Source organism: Hyaena hyaena, unplaced genomic scaffold (assembly GCF_003009895.1).
Source record: "Hyaena hyaena isolate Hyena2069 unplaced genomic scaffold, ASM300989v1 scaffold_216, whole genome shotgun sequence".
In the NCBI taxonomy this organism is placed as follows: domain Eukaryota; kingdom Metazoa; phylum Chordata; class Mammalia; order Carnivora; family Hyaenidae; genus Hyaena; species Hyaena hyaena.
The window spans coordinates 626,925-631,987 of NW_024080848.1; the positions used below are offsets into that span (position 1 = coordinate 626,925).

Genomic DNA, 5,063 nt, shown 5'->3' on the forward strand with positions numbered 1-5,063 from the left:
CAGTCCTTACTCCACATCACAAAGCACAAGTTAAATAACCACTTTATATGTATATATACACATATATACATATGTATATATGTGCACACACATACCATGTGAAAATGTGTGGAAAATAACAACATGGACTTTGCAAGATCCATGTGAAGATACAACAGTAAGACAGATGTCAATGTGCTTTGCATAGTGCTATGAACAAAAAACCGAATTTAATAAATATTGAATTAAAAAAAGTTATACACAGATGATTCTATGACCCCTTTCCCTATCTTTTAAGCATTAGCTAAAAATTGGGCTGAAAATGCTTAAAGATCACACTGAAATGTCCAAAGTATATAACAAATCCATAAGTCACTGCCGACAGCAGAAATACATGTCATATTTTCACGAAAGTGCTCTATTTTCTTCCTGGACACATAGAAAGACTATAATTTGTAGACCGGCTTCCATCTAAGAGGAACCACAAGATCTTTCCTGGCCAATGGAATCTGGAAATTTCTATACATACCACCTCTATATCAGGCCTCTAAAACCTACACTCCTGGAGCTAATGTATCAGCTCCGGCAGACCAATCCTCCAACTGAGAACAACCAGAAAAATTAGATGGAATGGAAAACAAAGCAAAATAAAAGACAAACTTAGAAGGCATGGCAGAGTTCTCAGGGCAGACGGAACTTAAGAAACCATGATGCTATCAACCAGAAGCAAATCACTGAGGTGAGCATGACTTACTATACTACTTAGATCAATCTCATCATCTCTCAGCGTATATGACAAAGTGGCCAAGTTTGGAGAGACAGAGCAGAAAGCAGCTGCTGGGAAACTAAGATGCTAAGTTTTTGGCAATGCATCATGTTGGGGAGACAATTCAGAAGTTTAGGGTCCACCTCAGTGCAAAATCTCTACAGGATCACATTCCATAGTAAGAACAAAGCAGAAATGGACCAGATCCTACAAGGACCGGAAACTCAGCCTCAAGTCAGCTCTAATCCTTTAGCTGGAAAATAAAAAAAACTCTTTTAAGGTAAATATAACAGTACCTACTGACTCTAATATTTATTAACAAAATGTCTGGCCTTCAGTTCAGAATTACCAAGCATATGAAGAGACATCAAAAGAAAAATAATTCACAGAAACAAACATATGTGTAATCCAGATATCTGAGCTACCAGCAAGACTTTAAAATAACTGTGATTCACATGTTCAAGAAAATTGTGTGAAGATGAGAATTTCACCAGAGAACGTGAATCTTAGAAAAATACAGTGGAAGTTCTAGAATTAAATATATATATAATTACTGAAATTAACACAGCTTAGAATTGTATACCAAGCAAAAATACACATCAGTAATGAAGGTGAAGATGGTTTAAGGAGCTTAGAAGTCACCACTCTGTCCCAGAAACAAGTAAGTACAAATTAAACAGAGTGAAAAGTCAACAACTCTTCTTGGACCCAGAAGAAAGGGGAGGTCAAAGGGTGAACTGCTGGCCCCAAGAGTGGAGAGCAGGGTGAACACAGATCATCACAGCTTCCCAGAGCAGAGAGTCAGGAAGAAATTACCACAAGAACCAGTGATGGGGTAAGAAATTTGAACTGTGATTGATGAATTAATTGCTGGAGGCTCAGTGCGGACAACTCTCAGAGTTAAAAACTCCAGGGGGACCCAAGATCTACAACACTGTGAGATTTACCTCTAGGAGCACAACCAGATTCCCACAGTGAATATCCGAAAGGAAAAAACAAAATTCCCTGAGGCTTCCTGCAGACAGAGAGAATAAGGAACCATTTTGAAATAAGCCAGAGCACTCTGTTCTTCCTAACAAGGCCCATCCTCAGGGGAAAATAGTTAACCCAAAACTAACCTGCTGGGGTGTTATCAGAGCCTAATTTGCCTGGGAAAAGGTAAACACCCAACTCTAGTGCATTGGTGCCATCCTGTCCTACCTAAATGGAAAAAAAAACTGAGAAAACCTTGTGAGAAAGTTCACAGCCCAGACACACAAGATCACTGAAAGGCTGAGACCTAATCATAGGACTAGAGAGTGCTGCTAGGGCAGTTTTTGGCTCAGCTGGTTGAGGATTGGACTTCAGCTCAGTTTATGATCTCACTTCATGAATTCGAGCCCCGCATTGGGCTCACTGCTGTCAGCGCAGTGACCATTTCTGATCCTCTGTCCCTGTCTCTCTGCACCTCCCTGGCTTGTGCTCTCTCTCTCTTGCAAAATAAATAAAACATTAAAAAATAATAATTTTATAGAGTACTTCCCCTTCCCCACACCCCACCACCACATCACTAAGAGGTCGATTCACTGGAGTTGCTTTGACCCAGTACATCAGGTCTGATTATCAAGAAAAAGTTAAAAAGGCATGCCAAAAGGTAAAAGTACAGTTTAAAGAGGCAGAGTAAGCATTAGGACGCTTGCTACAGCAGATATGCACCATTATAGTGGGAATCATCAGACTAGATATTTGAAACAACTATGATTAATATGCTAAGTGCTTTAATGGATGAAGTAGACAGCATGCAAGAATAGATGCGCAATGTAAGCTGCGAGATAAAAACTCTGAGAAAGAATCAAAAGGAAATGCTAAAGGTAAAAAAAAGAAAAGAAAAGAATGAAAGAGAGAGAGAGAAACACACTGTAAGAGAAATGAAGAATGACTTTCATAAGTTTATACAGACTGGACATGGCTGAAGAAAGAGTTAGTGAACTAGAGGATACAGCAGTAGAAACCTCAAAAACTCAAAGATGAAAAATACAGAACAGAATTCTAGGGACTGTGGACAGCTACAACAGGTATAATGTTCACATAACGAGAATACCAAATGGAGAAGAAAGAAAGGAACAGAAGAAATATTTAAAATAATAATGACTGAGAATTTCCCCAAATTAATGTCAGACACTAGACCACAGCTCCAGAAAATTCAGAGAACACCATGGGGGATGTATGTCAAAAAACCTACACCTAGAAAAATAAGATAAAAAGAGAGAGGGAGCAAACCATAAGTGACTCTTAAATCCAGAGAACAGACTGAAGGTTGCTAGAGCAGCTGAGTGGGGGGATGGGCTACATTTCCGATGGGCACTAGGTAGGACACTTGCTGGGGTGAGCACTGCGTGTTATATGTAAGTGATGAATCACTAAATTCTACTCCTGAAACCAATACTATATTGTATGTTAACTAACTTGGATTTAAAGAAAAGTTAAGCATAATTTTAAAAAATCTACACCTAGGAACATTGTCTTCAAACTATAGGAAATCAAAGATTAAAAAAATATATAACCTGAAGGAAGCAGGAGAGTAAAAACACATTACCTAGAGAGGAACAAAGATAAAGCTGCATCCAACTTCTCAGAAATCACACAAGCAAGAAAAGAGTGGAGGGAAATATTTAAAATATTGAGAAAAAAAGGAGGGAGAAAAGAAATAAGATTTTTCATAATAGACAAAACCCAAAGAATCTACATGAGTTTTTACATTGTGTTTTACTTTGTGAAAATTCACCAAGCTATATACTGATGTTCAAACAAACAAAAGTTTATTTTTTTCTAAAATGTGTACATAATGGTGAGGAGGAGGGCATATGAGAAACAGTGATGCTTTAATGACTATATTCAGTCTCTCTACTGTAAACCACCTGCCACAGCCTCTAGTCCTAGATGGGAAAACTAACTGACTTCAAATCATGCTCACAACTTTCCTAATTACAAAAGACTGGACATTTTGACTACTGGATTTTCAATTACCGAAATATAACCAGAAAGCACATAGGGTTCTGGAGCCTTCATCCAGGGTCAGTGATTTATGCACTAGGCAACATACCACTTGGTGATCTTTCCGAGTCCTCGACTGCATAGGTTGGGGCGGCCTGAACCAGGGCTCTTATGCCGAGATGCTTCAAAGCCTTGTTAAAAATGTTTGGGTCCCCCAGGAAACCCTATTATAACCCAAGTTCACCAGGAGATTTAGGTAGGAATGGGGTTGATGGGCACTATCGTTCATAAAACCAGGAGCGCTGATAAAAGAAGTAAAGCTTTGAAAGCTTTGAGTACAGCACCTGCTCGGGGTTGTCATTAACCAGCTTTCCTTGAAGCACACGTCAGATGGAACGTCGGTCTGGCTGTCAATCACAGGAAGCTCAGGTGAGAACATGCAGCATTGCTGTTCACTTGTAGACATGTTTCTTTTGTGGCAAACACCAAAATAACAAAAACAGAAACAAACACACAAACAAAAACAAACAAAACTGGGCAATAAAAAAGTGTTGTGTTTGTAATTATTTTTAAACCCTCCTGAGATGGTCGGCTTGCTCTTTTCTTGTCTGTGCGCTCAAGGCAGAGGATGCAGTGGAGGATCTGAACATAGCTTGGAACATAGCTGCCTCGTCAAGAAAACTCACTTCAGACTTTTTGTGAGTGAGACACAGATGTTAATTGAGTGGAGTTACAATATTTAAGGCTCTTGGTTATATATTTAGACCCATGTAACTAATGCACTGCTGTTAGAACTTTCAAGGTAAACCAAACCACCAAAGGCTCAAAGATGACAAAAACAGAGAGTGGCAGAAAATCTAACATGTTCATCAAGTACTATTTTGTGCTAAGCTCTCTGCTGTTAATAACTAAGGCTCCTCAGCATTTATCACTAGCCACTGACAATATAGCCTTCTTAGCACATTGTTTCATCCCATTTCTACAAACACCATTTCAGGTGAGTATGATCACCATTACAATACAGATAAAGGTAAATGAACACACTGACATTTTTTTTTTTTTTTTGAAGTCCAGTATGGTCAACATACAGTGTTGCATTAGTTTCAGGAGTACAATATAGTGATTCACCAGTTCTACCTACCACTCACTGTTCATCAAGATGAGTGTGTGCTTAATCTCCTTCACCTGATTTACCCATCCCACCAACCACCCCTCCGGTAACCATCTGTTTTCAATAGTTAAGAGTGATTTTTTTTGTTTGTCTCTCTTGTCTGTTTTTGCCTTCATTCATTTCTTTTGATTCTTAAATTCCATATATGAGTAAGATCATATGGTATTTCTCTTT

General features: G+C 38.7%; 1 pseudogene; it reads left to right on the top strand.

Annotated features, from left to right (window-relative positions):
• Nucleotides 1-3,872: 3,872 nt before the first annotated feature.
• Nucleotides 3,873-4,082, top strand: LOC120238749 (annotated as a pseudogene).
• The last annotated feature ends 981 nt before the right edge of the window (nucleotides 4,083-5,063 follow it).